This window comes from Lactuca sativa, chromosome 5, assembly GCF_002870075.4.
Source record: "Lactuca sativa cultivar Salinas chromosome 5, Lsat_Salinas_v11, whole genome shotgun sequence".
Classification (NCBI taxonomy): domain Eukaryota; kingdom Viridiplantae; phylum Streptophyta; class Magnoliopsida; order Asterales; family Asteraceae; genus Lactuca; species Lactuca sativa.
Window position 1 is genome coordinate 344,003,363 of NC_056627.2, and position 19,214 is coordinate 344,022,576.

Genomic DNA, 19,214 nt, shown 5'->3' on the forward strand with positions numbered 1-19,214 from the left:
TTTAACTGGATCCTTGGGGAAGAAAAGTTCTTGGTAATAGAAATTTTCAGAAGGATCACTCATAATAAAAAGAGATTTCTTTTAAAAGTTGTAACCTAGTTATCATTAACCGTCAATTCATTAATGGTGTTGAATGGTGGGTTTCACTTAGTACATAGTGGCACGAAACTAAGATCATTAACACAGATTTTGTATAACCATAAACCTCAATGGTAAGTGCTGAGAGTCTCAAGGGTTATATTGGTGAGATGAAGTGTGATGAAGAAAAATGTTGTAGGTGGTATAAGAAGCAAATGTACCTCTGCTATAAAAAGATGGACCAAGCAGAAAACTCTAAGCTCAATTTGAGAAGAGTAAGGTAGCTCATGATTAGAGTGAATATGACAGCCTAGTTTGGGAAAACATGATTTGTATATATCATGTTATTAAGGCTTCACTCAAAATATGTGGAGGCTTTAGTCAACATGCAGCAGCATACTTCTAGGGACACCTAAGTAATTTATATAAAAAAAATATACCTGCTTTAGCTTCACCATCGAGAATAACACTTATACAAAGAAAAACATTAGATGAAAATAAAATAATTTTTTTTTGTATTTTGTGAGAGTTGTTCAATTGAACAAAAAAGAAAAATATTTTTGGATTTTATGAATAGAGAAAGAAGTATTTAAAAGGGTGTACATAGGAATACAATCAAAATGCCTTGATAAGAAAAAAGAAGCGACTGAGTTTAGAAGGACCGAACCTGAAATAGACCGAATGTTCGGTTCATTTCGGTTTGTGGTCGAGCTTCACCCGAAATAAACCGAACCCAAAATAGACCGAACGTTCGGTTCATTTTGGTTCGCTCTATTTTTCTTCTTACCCTTATAGAAGCGAAGGAGACTTTGGTACTGATTCTGCTTCCATCATTCCTAGGCCTTGCCAAATCTTGTTGAAGCTTGCTTCAGGTAAAGCCTTAGTGAATATATCTACCAGTTGATCAGTTGTCCTTACGAAATGGATTTCCACGTTGCCATCTTCCACGTGATCTTTGACAAAGTGATACCTCAGTGCTATACGTTTAGTCTTTGAGTGTTTCACCGGGTTGTGACAAATCCTAATTGCACTCTCAGAGTCGCAATATAGTGGGATTTTCTTCATGTTCAGCCCGTTATCTCAAAGCTGACTTTGTATCCATACAACTTGAGATGTGCATGATGTTGCAGCTATGTATTTAGCTTCTACAGTGGAGAGAGAAACACAAGTTTGTTTCTTTGATTGCCAGCTAACCAATTTACGGTCGAGAAATTGGCATCCTCCAGTGGTGCTTTTACGATCTAATCCACAGCCATCTAAGTCAGCATTTGAGAACGCTTGGACAAAGAATCCTGAGTTGACTGGATACCACATACCGAGAGAGGAGGTTCGCTTCAGATAGCGAAAGATGTTTTCCACAGCTTGCAAATGAGGTTCGCGTGGGTTAGCTTGGAATCTAGCACAATAGCAGACTAAAAACATGATGTCAGGTCTACTAGCTATGAGATACATCAGAGACCCAATCATTTGACGATAAAGCGTCATGTTAGCGGCTGGCTTCTCCAAAGAGGGTGTAAGCTTTGTCCCAAAAGCCATTGGAACTTTAACTTTGGAGTCTCCCATTGATATGTGCATAATTAGTTAATTATTTAACATATATTCTTAGTTATTTTTGGTTAATTATGAGAATAATTTGGACAAAAGGTACTTAAAATGCTTTGAATTGTGTTTTCAGCCCAAAAGATATGCTTGGATGTAAAAAGGAGAAAAGGAAAGCAAGAGAAGATTAAAGGGTGCCAAGAATGACCTACTCGGCGAGTACCTCGGCCCTACTCGGCGAGTACACGATGAGATACTAGAAGATATGTACGACTGCTAACCTGAAGACGGATAAGTATTGACCTACTCGGCGAGTTGATTCTGCTACTCGCCGAGTAGCCTCTGTTTTGAGATATCTTTATAAGACGAATCCTGATCACTTGGGATAAAACTTCTGGCGAATTTTGGGAGAATTACCGGCGACAAAAAGATTCAGAAGGCATTGAAGAACCCTAAGCTTCAAGAGTTGGAAGAATTCAAGCAATTAGGTTAATTCTACCACTTAGACTTAGGAATTAAACATGTTTGCTTTCTTAAACTTTGTTTCTTTGTTTGTTTCTACTGCAACTATGAGCTAAACTCGTTTTTGTTTCTGTTTGGGGAATACCAAAGAACTCCTATGGTTTAATTATTGAATTTTGTTTAATTGTCTAATGGTGATTTGTTAAATTAAGTTTGTTAAAGAACCTTATGTGTTAATTACTACTATTTTCTGTTAATTGGAAGGCAATTAGGTTGCATGAACATCACCTAATTGTTAACCTCATATGTCTATGTGAATGCTAAAACGTATGCTTGGAAGTAATGATTATGAAACTAAGATTAATAAGAAAATAGGAAGATTAATGTGTGAGCTTGTTGAGAAACCACCAACAAGAGGTTAATTGAATTAATAACTTAATTGACCATTACAAATCTTATTTAACCCAAATAATTAATCTAGGGAATTAATTAGTTTAAACACTTGATCAACGCTTAAATTAGTTAATTGTCTAAGGGTTAGGAGTAATGAACATGAACCTAACTATTATCATTGGTAACCAATAGCAATTAATCTATCTTAACTTAAATAACCATAGGAGTGAATTGGTTGAACCTAAATAGAAACATCTTTATCAAATTTGGTGAATAGTTGTTGCTTTAGTTAATTAGTTAAATTTAATTTGTTAAGTTTCTAGTCTTGCAAAACTAGAGAAAAACCATTTACTGTTATTATTTATTTTAGTTAAAATTAGCTATTAGTTTAATTTCCGTTCCCTGAGTTCGATACCTTACTTATCAACCTACACCACTTAAAGACAGGTTCACTGCCTTTGTTTGCTCAAATTATTAATAAAAAGTAGGGATAAAACTAGTTGAATTTACACACATCAAGTTTTTGGCGCCGTTGCCGGGGAACGGTTCTAAATAATTAAGCTAATTCCTAATTTTTTCGATCATTTGTGTTAGTTTACTTGCATAAAGTTCATTTATTGCAGTTTAGTAAATAGCAATTAGGTTTTAGTATCTGTTTTAGTTAGATTTAAAACTTAGAAATTTTTTTGAAAAATCACTGCTACTCGCCGAGTGCACTCGCGACTACTCGGCGAGTAACAGCTCATTTAGAATTTTTTTTCTTTTAGTTGTTTGCAATTTTTTTTGTTCTTTTTACGCTTTTATTTGATTAATTTCAGGACTTTCATGACCAGAGGAGCAAACACACCACTGGTACCCCCGTTTGAAGACCCCGAATCCGAATTGAAAAGAAACAAAGGGAAGGACGTGGAGAGTTCAAGCACACCAAAGAAATCACCATTGTCCAACTTGAAGACTGTTTTCGGAAAAAAGAAGAGCAGCAAATCCGGAGCTTCAAGCGCTTCCTTAATAATTGAAGAGCCAATTCAAGAAGAAATTAGATACGAAACCGAGGAAGAAGACGAGGCAACTTACGAGCAAGACACCGAAGAGGAGGAAGAATTAGCATTCACTATGGCTAACATTGATGAAATTCCCATGGGAGAATGGAAGAAGAGGATGCGCGACGACCATGGCCCGGGACTTGTGCAACCCGCAATTCCCGCAACTGCCACCTTTGAGCTAAAAGGTCATATCCTAGCTTCACTCAAGGAGATACCTTTCCACGGGAAAGATCATGAAGACGCCTACAAACATTTGGATGAAGTAAATGATGTTGCTGATTACTTCAACATTCCAAATGTTACCCGCGAAACTCAGCTGCTTAGGATGCTTCCAGTAACCTTCAAGGGTGCTGCTAAAGACTGGCTCAAATCACTTCCTCCTGGGTCAGTCACTACTTGGGCCAGAATGAAGGAAGAATTTATAGATCACTTTTGCCCACCATCAAAAATAGCCAAGCTCAAGAAGGCCATTGCAAATTTTGAACAACAAGCTGGAGAGTCGTTGTATGAAGCATGGGAGAGGTACAAAAGTCTACTACGAAATTGCCCACACCATGATCTAAATAGCCAACAAGAAGTGTCCATCTTTTATGATGGAGTCAATGTTACGACCCGGCAGCTGCTAGACTCACAGGGCCCACTTACGAAGAAGCCACCCCCGGTAATCAAAGAATTAATTGAAGAATTCTCTAAACACTCTAGAGAATACCACAACCCAAGGAATGATGTCACGAGGGGAGCCGCATATGCTGCTACTGAAGATTTATCCGCGGTCATGGCCATGTTAAAAACCATGGATAGAAGAATGGATAAAATGGATCAAACGATCCATGCCATACGGGTGGGTTGCGAGAATTGCAATGGACCTCACCTCACTAGAGATTGTGATTTGGATGAGCACGGCAACAAAAAGGCACAAGCATGCTATTCGAGCGGTGACCGATATGAAGAAGACTGGCGAAAACAGAAGAAGGAGTGGTTGCCTTATGAAGAGTACAAGAAGGCCAAGGAGGAGAAGTATAGGCAAAAAGGGAGAGGATTCTACCAAAAAGAGGAGCCGGTGCAAGAGAAGAAGCCAAGCTTGGAAGAGATGCTAACTAAATTTGTGGCTGCTTCCGAGAAAAGACACAGTGACCACGATGCTGCTATCCAAGAAACAAGAACAATGCTCAGGAATCAGCAAGCATCCATCCATAATATAGAAACTCAGCTTGGGCAACTCGCTCAACAATTAAACCAAAGGTCACCGGGTGAACTTCCTAGCAAAACCGATAACAACCCACGAGGCGCGCAAGTGAACATTATTACCACAAGAAGTGGGAAGGTTATTACTCCCCTGGCCCCCATTCGTACTGAAGAGAATAAGGACTCACAGAAGGAAGAAACGGAAGCACAAGCTGAGAACCAACATTCACAATCTGAGAGATCTACTCGCCGAGTAGGACCGATGTACTCGGCGAGTACATCTGAAAAACCGCATGATCAGCCACCCGTCAAACCTTACCAGCCTCCAATGCCGTACCCAGCCCGAGCCAAGAAGGAGAAGCAGGAAGAGGAGTATCAGAAATTCCTTGATCATATTAAAACTCTTCAAATAAACATTCCTTTCATCGAAGCCGTCATGCAAATGCCCAAGTACGCAAAGTTCCTTAAGGAACTCCTCACTAATAGAAGAAAGATGGAAGAGGTGCAGAAAGTAGTATTGAATGAGAATTGCTCCGCAGCCATGCTAAACAAACTACCAAAGAAGAAGGGTGATCCGGGGAGCTTAACTTTACCTTGCCAATTTGGCAACTTGGCAGCAATTCATGCTTTAGCTGATTCGGGAGCGAGTGTAAACCTTATGCCATACTCGTTCTTCAAAAAGCTGGACCTCCCAGAGCCAAAGCCAATTCGGATGGCAATTCATTTAGCAAACAAGACGGTTACTTTCCCAAGAGGCATATGTGAAGATCTATTAGTGAAAGTAGACAAGTTTGTCTTCCCGGCTGACTTCATCATTCTTGACATGGAGGCGGATCCGCAAGTACCAATCATCCTTGGAAGACCCTTCCTCAACACCGCTAGCGCCATCGTAGACATAAGAGACTCAAAGCTCACATTGCGAGTTGGGGATGACTCAGTAACATTCGGGGTAGACCAAGCCATGAAGTACTCAAGGAGTAGTGACGACACGGCGTTCTCAATCGACATGCTTGACGAGTTATTGGAAGGAGACATACCTGAAGATTCCAGCAAGGTTGCAGCTTTTGAAGAAGTATTTGATCCAGAGAAAGATTTACTAGAGATTGAAAGACTGTTGGAGGAAGCAGAGTATGAAGAACTCAAAAACCAAGCTGAAAGCCCTACTCGCCGAGTAGACCCGATCTACTCGCCGAGTACACCTGAAGAAAAGTCAGCAGTCGCAAATGCCGCCATGAACTCGCCGAGTACCATACCTGCACTCGGCGAGTACGCCACTATGAACACTAAATTGGAGCTCAAAACACTGCCTAACCATCTGGAATACGCCTTTCTGGAAGAAGGAAATCAGAAGCCAGTAATTATAGCCTCAGATCTCTCCAAGACAGAAAAGGAAGAGCTTGTACGGGTACTGAAGAAAAGAAAGAAAGCCATCGCGTGGAGCATCTCCGACATAAAGGGAATAAGTCCATCCTACTGCTCTCACAAAATAAACTTAGAAGAAGGAGCCAGACCGGTGGTGCAACATCAAAGAAGATTAAACCCGAACATGCAAGAAGTCGTCAAGAAGGAGGTGGTAAAGCTTTTGGATGCAGGAATCATCTACTCCATCTCCGATAGCCCATGGGTGAGTCCGGTCCAGGTGGTGCCCAAGAAAGGAGGAATGACGGTCATTACCAACGAGAAGAATGAGTTAATTCCAACGCGAACGGTAACCGGTTGGCGAGTGTGTATCGATTATCGCAAGCTAAACAATGCCACTCGCAAAGACCATTTCCCCCTTCCTTTCATAGACCAAATGTTAGAGAGACTTTCGGGCCATAGCTATTATTGCTTCTTAGACGGGTTTTCCGGGTATTTCCAAATACCCATAGACCCAATGGACCAAGAAAAGACCACCTTTACGTGCCCCAGTGGGACCTTCGCCTATAGACGCATGCCATTTGGCTTATGCAATGCACCTGCGACATTTCAAAGGTGCATGACCGCCATATTCCATGATATGGTGGAGAAATTCATGGAGGTCTTTATGGATGATTTCTCTGTATTTGGATCTTCTTTTAATGACTGCCTTACAAATCTTGACTCGATGCTTGCTAGATGCGAGAAAACCGACTTGGTCCTGAATTGGGAAAAGTGTCATTTCATGGTCAAGGAGGGTATAGTATTGGGACATAAAGTCTCTAAAAAGGGGATTGAGGTGGATCGGGCAAAGATAGACACCATCGCTAAATTACCCCCGCCAACTAATGTGAAGGGCATTAGAAGCTTTTTGGGACACGCAGGCTTTTACCGGCGTTTTATTAAAGATTTTTCTAAAATTACGAAACCTCTAACACAATTATTGTTAAAAGATGCACCCTTTAATTTCACTAAAGAGTGTTTAGAGGCATTTGACTTTTTAAAAGAAAAATTAACTAATGCCCCAATCATTATAGCACCAAATTGGAACTTACCCTTCGAGATCATGTGTGATGCGAGTGACTATGCACTAGGAGCCGTCCTTGGACAAAGGGTTGACAAGCATTTTCAACCCATTTATTATGCAAGCAAGACCTTGAATCCTGCCCAAGAGAATTATACCACTACTGAAAAAGAACTGTTAGCCGTAGTTTATGCTTTCGATAAATTTCGCCCTTATTTGGTTTTATCTAAAACCACTGTTTTTACTGACCACTCGGCTATCAAGTATTTGTTTTCCAAACAGGATGCCAAGCCAAGACTAATACGATGGGTGCTGCTTCTTCAAGAATTCGATATAGAGATACGAGATAAGAAGGGAATGGAGAACGTAGCTGCCGATCATTTATCTAGGCTCGAGAACCCGGCATTGCAAGAAGATAAAGATGGAGATGACTTCCCGGATGAATACATTATGGTGTCCGTGGGAGAGGAACCATGGTTCGCGGATATAGCTAACTACTTAGTTACAAATTACGTCCCGAAGGAGTATAGTAGTCAGCAAAAGAAGAAATTCTTTTCGGAGATCAAATATTACTTTTGGGACGATCCATACCTCTTCCGAAGTTGCGCGGACGGGATTATAAGAAGATGTGTGTTCGGAAAGGAGAGTCGAAAAATACTAGAGCAATGCCATAGCGGACCCACGGGAGGACATCATGGCGCACACTATACCGCGAAGAAGATCTTTGACATTGGGTTTTGTTGGCCAACAATCTTCAAAGATGCAGCCCAATATGTCAAAGAATGTGATGCTTGCCAAAGGGTGGGAAACATTTCCTCCCGTAATGAAATGCCACAACATAGCATTCAAGTGTGCGAGGTGTTCGACGTGTGGGGCATAGACTTCATGGGGCCATTCCCCACATCCAAAGGAAACAAGTACATCCTCGTGGCGGTGGATTATGTGTCAAAATGGGCGGAGGCGCAGGCTTTACCTACAAACGACGGACGGGTAGTGGTACGCTTCTTGAAAAGACTATTCTCCCGGTTTGGTGTTCCAAAGGCCTTAATTAGTGACCGTGGTACACACTTTGCCAATGAACAATTGGACAAGGTGCTCAAGAAATATGGGGTGACCCATAAGTTCTCCACATCATACCACCCGCAAACGAGTGGGCAAACGGAAGTTACCAATCGAGCTTTGAAGCGTATCTTGGAGAAGTCGGTGGGAAGTAATCGCAAGGAATGGTCGGATAAATTGGATGACGCGCTATGGGCGTTCTGTACCGCTTTCAAAACACCTATTGGTACTACACCATATAGGTTAGTTTATGGAAAGCAATGCCATTTACCGGTTGAAATCGAGCACAAGGCATATTGGGCGCTAAAAAGATGTAACTTTGACATGGAAGAAATGAAGACAAACCGCTTAATGCAAATGAATGCCCTTGAAGAACTACGAAATGAAGCCTATTCTAGCTCATGGCTTTATAAAGAAAAGACCAAGAGATGGCATGACCTAAGAATCAAAAGCAAGGACATCCATGAAGGCCAAAAAGTACTACTCTTCAATTCCCGCCTAAAACTCTTCTCGGGAAAACTTAAATCCAGGTGGGATGGTCCATTTGTGGTCAAGACGGTGTTTCCTCATGGGGCTATTGAATTGATCTCGAGAGATGGCACGCCATTTAAAGTCAATGGCCATCGAGTGAAGAAATATGAAGAAGGAGTCCCCCGCAATGAAGGAATGGAGGAGCTCCTGCTGTGCGGAATCGCAAAAACATAAAAGGGGCGGAGTCTAGCTAATGACTCCATCAAAAGAAGCGCTTCTCGGGAGGCAACCCGAGCTTCACGTTTGCATTTTTTTTTCCCGCTCTTTATTTTTCGTATTGTTTTTTTTTCATTTCTAGTCATTCATTCTACTTCTCTAATTGCTTGAGGACAAGCTCTACTGAAAGTGTGGGGTGGAAAGGCTAAAATAAAGGAAATCACATAGTAAAATTGGCAAAAACGTAAATTTTTTCAATCTGAGACATATACTCGGCGAGTATATCGGTTACACTCGGCGAGTAGATGCTCGTATACAGCTAAAACTTCACAACACGCGTCCGTACTCGGCGAGTATATCCATTATACTCGGCGAGTATACGGTTTAAACCCAGTAAAATAAAATCTGTAAAAAACTGCTTTTGTTCAACACTTCACCCCCATACTCGCCGAGCAGTTTCTCTCAACCACCTCCCAAGAAGTTCCTCAAGATCTAGTCAATTTTCTCCCAATTTCTCTTAATTCAAGCACCAAGTTAACATTTTTACTCTTTAATTTCATGAAAGGTCCAGTCTTTGTCACCTATTTCCCCACATTTGGTATATTTTCGGATTTGGGGAGTTTTTCACAATTTCTAGGGCTTTGATTTACTCATGAATTAGGGGATATTTGGTGTAATTTCTTCAACATATGTGGTTAGAAACACAATTACGACAAACCCCTATGGATAAATTGGACTAATTCGCAGACTACACAGCTTCGATTTCGAATCTGTCCGAGTGTTCATACTACTCGGCGAGTATGCTCGCGTACTCGGCGAGTAGGTCTCGCAAAGATGAAAAATTTTCTGTTTTATTTATGGGGTGTTGTTTGTTGTTGTGTTTTTGTTATGTTTTTACAGGGAGCATGGCAAGGAGAGGACAATCATCAAGAGGAGGAGGCCATGGTGATATGCCATGGTTAGCCTTTCAACAAATTACCTCTAAATCCTCCAAAACTCGAGCCCTAAACAGGTTGGAAGCGCTGCGACAGAAAGAAATTCACTTGCCCACTGCAGTGGATTGGGGATGGATGGGTAATGTCGGCTTGGAAGAGGAACTTACTCCATATTTGGTAAAAGATTGTAACTTGGGTTATGCCAACATCACTTGTGATGGTTGGCTGCAATTATTTAAAATACAAGAGCCAGTATATGCGGAGTTGTGCTGGGAATTCTTTGCTACTATTTCATTCCGAGGTGGGAGTGAATATTACAATCCAAACACGATCTCGTTTTCTTTGGGAGGAGAGATGCGACAATGCAGCATGGTTGAGTTCTCTTGGCGGTTGGGCATCTACGATCAAGATATGGCGATGACGGACTACTTTGAAGACTTCTTGGAAAATACCTACAAAGAACTTCCCGAGGGGGTGGTGGCATCAACATGGTGGAGTACAATTGCTAACCGGGTCTATATACCTTCCACTGCTCAAGAAGGGCATATTCGTTCTCCAATCCATCGACTCATTCACCGATTCATTGCAAGCACAATCAACATGCGAAAGGATGGGGATAAAGTTCCCACCCTTGATATCTTTTATATGTGGAGTATCATCACCCCCGATGTTTTCTGCAATCTCCCATATTGCATTGCTAAATTTCTTGCGGAGGGAGCAGTTAAGGAAAAAATCAACTCGAAGATCAATGGGGGTATGTTCATCACGAGGCTCGCGCGATCATTTGGGATTTTGGAATTACCGCAAGCCCAAATGCTAACGGTTATCCACCCTCCTCCGTTCAATACGGCACTCTATAGGAGGGCTCGGATAGTGGAGAAATTTGGTGATTCCTTTACTATTCCAAATGAAGATGAGCCGGCGGTCCCAGAAGAGCCCGGAAGGCGGGTTAGGCCAAGGAACGAGCGGGTACGTGAAGACCCACCGGTGATTCCGGTGGAGGATAACGAAGGGTGGAACCAAGTGGAGTATCGGCGATACTTGGATGATATAGGGCAAGGAGTCAATTACACCAATCAATCCTTTGATTATCTTTTCCAACAAATGCACATTGCCCCGCGGCCGGGACCCGGTTATCCGTACATAATGAATTGGGACGAACGGATGCAACGAAGGAGTGGAGAAGGTGGAAGTGGAGCTGGAGGAGCTGGGATGGACGATGAGGGATGAAGATTTTCTTTTTATTTGTTTTGTTTGTGATGTTTGTTTTAAAAAAAAAAAAAAAAAAAAAAAAAAAAAAAAAAAAAAAAAAAAAAAAAAAAACAATTGTGAACTTGGGACTTGGTGAAGTGGTTTGAATTTTAGTGTTACTGTTAGTTTTCTTTTCAGGTATTGAAGCTAGGATGCATGCTATTTAGGAATGGTCAAGCGAGGAATGAGAGCTTTTAGGGATGCTTATGGAGTTTTGTTCCTAGGGTTGAGTCCGTACTAATCGAGAATTTATTAGAGTGCTGCTGTTTAGAGAGTTCTTGGAGAGTGCATTTATATTTGCACGACAACACTAGCGTAAAGAAAGCCAGCAATTAGACAATTTCTGGAATTATATGCTCTACTCGCCGAGTGCACTAATACTACTCGGCGAGTACATCTGCTTCTGTGCGATCTGCTTGTCCGATACATCCTACTCGCCGAGTTTACTCGCATACTCGCCGAGTAGCCTGCTGCAGGAGGAATTTTTCTTTGTTCTGGTTATTGTTCATGTGCCATTCATACATTCTTTGTGCACTACTACTGCGACTTGTGCAACAACCAATTTTCCTTGGAGTTTTCGAGCTATCAACCACACGAGACATATGACACCCATGCCATGGATGAGCTGTTCCCATGGTTAAAGTCACTAGAAGATGGAGTTGAAGACGAGAGTGTCAACCTAGCGACTGCTACCCCAGGGGAGTTTGTTCCAACTTTCTCTCTAATTGCATTTTTTTGTTATAATATGCAATGAGGGCATTGCATAAAATAAGTGTGGGGTAGGGGGTTAGTCACATCTTAGAACACTTAGAATCTTAATTTAGGCTAATGTTTAACTTGTTGAATATTTAAAATGCTTAGGTCTTAAATTAGAAAATTTTGGTAAAAATTAGGATTCCATATTAAAGTTGTGTTAATAATTGCATGAGAACCCAAATGTTTAGTTGAGCCTATACACGTTCTAGTGCATTTGTGGCTTCCTTATTCCAGTGAAATCATGAGACAAAAACACGACCCTGCTCAGCCTGAGGGATGCAATATGTTTTGCAGCCTAAACCTGAAATGTATCCAGGAAGATTTTTATCATTAGCCAATAAAGGTTGAGATTGAGCGCCCCTGCTTAAGCATGTAGGGATTTGAGTGAAAAAAAGTGAGGAATACATGTAAAAAAAAAAAAAGAGAGAATTACAAGAAAAAGTTTGAAGAATTTTTGGAGCATCAAAGTCAAATGTCAAATATGAAGATCGGAAATTCGAAGAAATTCAAAAAGTTGAAGATACCAAAAATCAAGCAACAAAGTTGGTGAATTTGAAGATATCAAAGATCAAATGTCAAAGAAGTGAAGAATTCCAAAGAGCTCCAATGTGGTATCATTAATTGTAATTATCTAGATTATGTATGCTTGGGTTGCTCAATTAAAAATACCTTGAGGGTAAAGAGGTTTTCTGAGGATGGATTCGGAGGGTTGCATAAAATGAGCATAGTTCGGGGTGAGTGGGCGAATGTTTATGAGGATTGTGAGTATTTGGAGTATGGGGGGTTTTTTTTAGGAATTAGACACAAATGCATGCGTTGCGGTCTTGGCATAATGGCTGGGAAGGATTGGAATTATTAATGTGATTTTAATGTGTTTAAAACATAGTTTTGCTTGGGGGCAAGCAAAAGTCAAGTGTGGGGTATTTTGATATGTGCATAATTAGTTAATTATTTAACATATATTCTTAGTTATTTTTGGTTAATTATGAGAATAATTTGGACAAAAGGTACTTAAAATGCTTTGAATTGTGTTTTCAGCCCAAAAGATATGCTTGGATGTAAAAAGGAGAAAAGGAAAGCAAGAGAAGATTAAAGGGTGCCAAGAATGACCTACTCGGCGAGTACCTCGGCCCTACTCGGCGAGTACACGATGAGATACTAGAAGATATGTACGACTGCTAACCTGAAGACGGATAAGTATTGACCTACTCGGCGAGTTGATTCTGCTACTCGCCGAGTAGCCTCTGTTTTGAGATATCTTTATAAGACGAATCCTGATCACTTGGGATAAAACTTCTGGCGAATTTTGGGAGAATTACCGGCGACAAAAAGATTCAGAAGGCATTGAAGAACCCTAAGCTTCAAGAGTTGGAAGAATTCAAGCAATTAGGTTAATTCTACCACTTAGACTTAGGAATTAAACATGTTTGCTTTCTTAAACTTTGTTTCTTTGTTTGTTTCTACTGCAACTATGAGCTAAACTCGTTTTTGTTTCTGTTTGGGGAATACCAAAGAACTCCTATGGTTTAATTATTGAATTTTGTTTAATTGTCTAATGGTGATTTGTTAAATTAAGTTTGTTAAAGAACCTTATGTGTTAATCACTACTATTTTCTGTTAATTGGAAGGCAATTAGGTTGCATGAACATCACCTAATTGTTAACCTCATATGTCTATGTGAATGCTAAAACGTATGCTTGGAAGTAATGATTATGAAACTAAGATTAATAAGAAAATAGGAAGATTAATGTGTGAGCTTGTTGAGAAACCACCAACAAGAGGTTAATTGAATTAATAACTTAATTGACCATTACAAATCTTATTTAACCCAAATAATTAATCTAGGGAATTAATTAGTTTAAACACTTGATCAACGCTTAAATTAGTTAATTGTCTAAGGGTTAGGAGTAATGAACATGAACCTAACTATTATCATTGGTAACCAATAGCAATTAATCTATCTTAACTTAAATAACCATAGGAGTGAATTGGTTGAACCTAAATAGAAACATCTTTATCAAATTTGGTGAATAGTTGTTGCTTTAGTTAATTAGTTAAATTTAATTTGTTAAGTTTCTAGTCTTGCAAAACTAGAGAAAAACCATTTACTGTTATTATTTATTTTAGTTAAAATTAGCTATTAGTTTAATTTCCGTTCCCTGAGTTCGATACCTTACTTATCAACCTATACCACTTAAAGACAGGTTCACTGCCTTTGTGTGCTCAAATTATTAATAAAAAGTAGGGATAAAACTAGTTGAATTTACACACATCACCCATCATAGCAAACTTAGCTAACAGTGTCTTGGTGTATGCCTCCTGATTGATAAAAATGCCTTCGGGTCCCTGTCTAATGTTTAATCCAAGGAAAAAGTTAATTGGACCCATTGAGCTCATCTCAAATTTAGTTTCCATCAACTTCCTGAATTCAGCTGTTAAGCTGGGATTTGTATATCCGAAGATGATGTCATCAACATAAATTTGGACTATAATAAGGTGGTTACCCTCTCTCTTACGAAAGAAGGTTGGGTCAACCGAACCTTGTTTGAATTTAGACATTTTTAAGAATCGAGTCAGAGTTTCATAAGCCTGATTTATGCCATGTAATGCTTTGTCAAGTATGTAACAATGATCTGGATACTTCTTGTTCATGAAACCTGGCGGTTGCTCAACATACACAGTTTCTTCAAGTTCTCCATTGAGAAAGGCACATTTGACATCCATCTGATAGACTTCAAACTTTTTGTGTGCAGCATAGGCATGAAAGATACGAACAGACTCTAATCTTGGAACAGGAGTGAAGGTCTCTTCATAATCGATACCTTCTTCCTAACAGTAGCCTTTCACAACCAACTGAGCTTTATTACGAATCACGTTCACCTCCTTATCCAGTTTATTTCTGAATACCCATTTAAGACCTACAACCGAAGCATCCTTTGGAGTTGGAATAAGGTGCCATACTTTGTTTCTTTCAAACTCATTTAACTCATCTTGCATGGCTTGAACCTAGTCAGAATGATCAAGTGCAGAATTAACAGTCTTCGGTTCAACTTTGGAAACAAAGGAATTGAACATGCAAAACTCTACTTGAGAAAAGAGTGCAGCTTGTTTCACTTTGATCTGTGATCGAGTTAACACATTTTCTGAGGATTCCCCAATGATTTGACTTTGTGGATGATCTTTGGTCCATTTAATAAGAGGTGGGTAATTTAGATCACAAGAGGGATCCAATTTTGCATTGATTTCTTCTTCCAATTCTGATAGTATGTCATCATCATTGACGTTGGTGTTCTCCCCCTCGAAGGATGACGCCTGTTCAGAATCTGGATTAGTATTTTCTCCTTCGTTTGGACTTTCAGAAGAGCTTGATGATTGCGACGTTATATTCTCCCCCTAGAATGAAGAACCTTGATCGTGTTGTAGAGACGGACCCTCCCCCTGGACATCAGGACGGTCATTCGAAGGTTCACTTACTTCTGGCCTCTCGGTTGCTTTGGGTTGATCAGCAGCCATCTTTTGAGCAGCATCGTCGATGATTTGTTTTAGATTATCAACCTTGTTGTATTTCGCCGTTGATTCAGAATCAATTGTCGTTTGAGGCTCATAAAAAGAAGCATATATTGCTTGAAAAGATTTGAAATAGAGGTTGTAACCTGACTAGTCTTTGGAAAGATTTCCTGCACTGCACCTTCGGTTGACTTCATCTTCTTAACACAACTATTTTCAAAAGTGACATAGTATGTTTCTTCAATCTTCTTAGAGCATTTGTTTAGAACTATATATGCCTTAGAATTCAGGGAGTAACTTAAGAATATTCCTTCATCAGCCTTAGCATCAAAATTATTTCGATTCTCTTTAGTGTTGAAGACGAAGCATCTTGAACCGAACACATGGAAGAATTTCACATTCGGTTTGCGATTGTTCAAGATCTCGTAAGGAGTGGTAGAGAATCGCATGTTTAGATATGATCTGTTCTGAGTATAACAAGCAGCAACAATTGCATCAACCCATAAATATAAAGGCAAGGATGCGAAGCATAACATCGTTCGAGCTGCTTCACATAGAGATCGGTTTCGCCTTTCAACGATACCATTCTGCTGTGGAGTGTATGGGGCTGAGAAATCATGAGTCGTTCCCTTCTCAGCAAGAAAATCTTCAAAATCTTTGTTCTTGAATTCCAAGCCGTTGTTGCTTCTTACGTTACGAACAACTTTCCTCAGTTGAATTTCTACCTGTTTTATGAAGAGCTTGAGCTTCGGAGTAGCCTCAGATTTTTGCTTCAAGAAGAACACCCATGTGAATCGATAGAAATCGTCCACTATAACCAGAATGTACTTGTTTCCACCAATGCTTTTAATGGAAGAGGGACCACACAGATCAATATGTAACAGGTCCAATGGTCCAATGGTTCTATCACCTTTGTCTACTCTGCTTTCCCATTTCACAGGTTGCACATAGATGTTCTTTGTCGAATTTTAGAACTGGAATACCACGAACATGATCTCCTAAAACCAGCTTGTTGATATCCTTGAAATTAAGATGAGAGAGTCTTCGATGCCATAACCAGCTTTCATCTGAGTGAGCCTTCGTGAGTAAGCAAACTGTTGGTTTACCTCGAATTGGGTTGAGGTTCAAAGGATACATTTCCCCCTTTCTCTTCGATTTCAGTAGAATGTTATTAGACTTATTCTCAACTATGTGACATCCCCAAAATCTCGGCCAGAAAAGACCGATTTCATTTATGCTTTTTAAACATTTTTAGAGTAAATCCTTTTAGTTTTAAAAGAGATGCGGAATTTGTTCCCAAAAACAAAACATGATAAAATAGATATTTATCAAAACATTTCATAAAGAAATATGATTTCATTTCATAATCAAAAGTCGGGATGTCATGTTCCGATACAGATTATAAAGCATAAACGATAATATTACAAGTCGTTCTACAAATATATACATATACAGACTTGTAAACAAAAACAACTTGATGATTCGCCCATCTTAAGCTCTTGCGCCACTTCCTGTAATACAAATAAACTAAGTGGGTCAGGCTTGGGAGCCTGGTGAGCATATAGGGTTTTCAACCCACAATAATTATATTTAATTTCAACATAATAAACCCGATTACCCATTCCCGTTATCCTCACTTTACGTCCCTAAAATAACATCTATTATAAGGAACCTAATTCAGGATTTTCACCGGGACGGACATTACTGCAGGGGGGCTTCCTCAACAATAAGTGTCCTAGGCAACCATGTGGGGGATAGAGTACACCGGTGAACACGTCGTTCACAACACCTATAGGTAATGAGCCTACTAGTGTTCCACAGGACAGTCTAGAATAGTCTGTGGTCGTCATCCATACTCTGCTGAATGACTAGAATAACACCAATAACACCGAGGCCTCTCATTTGTTTATTTCACACCAATTATCTACCCATGTTCTACCCAACATATTAGTAGATAAAAATATACATTTTTATACATTGTTTAAAAACCTGTATAGCATGCTTAAATCAATACATATTCCACATAATAGATGAGGCATACACACATAACACGTATTTCATAGAGAATATATCAGATCTATGAGATAGAAGAGAGTGAATATACATTCACACATATAACAACAAAATATATACACATAACACATATTTTATATAGAATACTTCATAATATTGCGTTGGAATGAAAATGACTACACACTCACTTGATCAGAAGATGATCAGGTAGCACTACGGCTTGCAGAAGTAGTGTCTCTCCGTAGATCTGGAAGATCTTCACAAAAACCGGGCTCCTCGCGGGCAGGGCTTCGGCTCGGAAATCTCACTTCTCGGGATCCTCGGGACTTCGGAACTTGCTTCGGGGCTCGGGAATAATACCGGGGCTTCGGGGTATAAACGGCATGCAAAACGAGGCAAAAAATAGAGAGAAGAAAGAGTTTGAACAAGAGAAAATGGCTGATTTCGAGTTCTATTTATAGGCTGAGGGTCTGGGATTATGCTGGGCGTACTCAGTACGTTGGGCGTACTCGGGTTACGCTGGGCGTACTTTGACGTCATTGCGTGCGTCGACTGGTGGCACTCGAGTATTGGTCAGACAAGTTGCATCCGACTGAGTACGCTGGGCGTACTCAAATTACGCTCGGCGTAATTTGACTCGTCAACTTTTAAATTGCGTAACTTTCGCATACGAGCTCCATTTTCGACGTTCTTTATATCCACGCATAGGTCAGACCATACTCTACAACTTCCATTTAGACTCCGTCGGCTAATTTTGATTTTATTTTTATTATTTATTTTTAGAAGGCCGGGACAGAAAAACTTCGTTATAAATTCATAACTTCTTCATCTGACGTCCGTTCTCGCCTAAGTTTTCATCGTTTCGCTACTAACAACGAGATCTTCAATTCTCATTTAGATTGTTTCGGCTAAAAACCGCTCGATCTCAAATCGAGTATTCGGGCTACATACTGCCAAGTCGAAACTTCAGAAAATCATAACTTCCTCATACGAACTCAGATTTGGGCGTTCTATATATATTCGAAAACCTCGTTTCAACTACTACAACATTATCCAATGATATCAAGTTTATTTTACACTTATATTTTGACGCTCATTTTATTCTTAATTCAATTATATCACATAATTAAGCAAATAAACACATAACTCAAATAATTCACAAATTCACAAATAATACATTTTTATTATTTCAAATTGGGTTACAAAGGTTAACCTAGACTTTTACATTGCTAAAAATGGCAAGCCCAGAAACACGGGTGTTACAAACTATTTCTGAGCCTTCATCATCAAACGATACCTTCAATCCAGTTCCAACTACTAGCTGTGATACGCTGATAAGGTTGTGTTGCAGTCCTTCAACATATGCGACTTTTCTTATCGAGAAGTCAGCATTCGTAATCATTCCATAGCCTTTGATGGTTCCATATGAGTTGTTGTCGTACTTCATAATACCACCATCCTTGAGAGACCGAAACTCCCTCAGTTCTTCCTTCCTACCTGTCATGTGACGCGAGCAGCCACTATCAATATACCATTCTTCGTCAAACTGCTCGTCACGGATAACCTGCAAAATATTAAGCAAATTTAGGAACCCAAAGTTTCTTGGGTCTTTGTGAGCCTTTTACAAGACAGGGAATAGTAAGAGAGATATCAACCAAATAAGTACGTTTAATCAAAGTTGTTTCATCTTTTCTTTTTATAGTGAAAACTTTAATTTTGTTTGACTTAGATTCAGTAGGCGTAGGATTTGAGGTGTTGACATCTGCATTCCTTTGGATCTCTTTTGGACGTCTGTCATCTTCTGGAAAGAGCTTTCCTTTCCCCTTTAAATTTGTTGAAGGATAAGAGTTATAAATAGAAGAGTTGGGTTCAAAAGTGACATTG

The 19,214-nt window shown here is 39.8% G+C and overlaps 1 non-coding gene across 1 annotated transcript; it reads right to left on the reverse strand.

Annotated features, from left to right (window-relative positions):
- Window positions 1-3,969: 3,969 nt before the first annotated feature.
- Window positions 3,970-4,076, reverse strand: LOC128126490 (small nucleolar RNA R71). Its single transcript, XR_008224486.1, has one exon. It is a non-coding gene; the product is annotated as a small nucleolar RNA R71 (small nucleolar RNA).
- Between the last annotated feature and the right edge of the window lie 15,138 nt (window positions 4,077-19,214).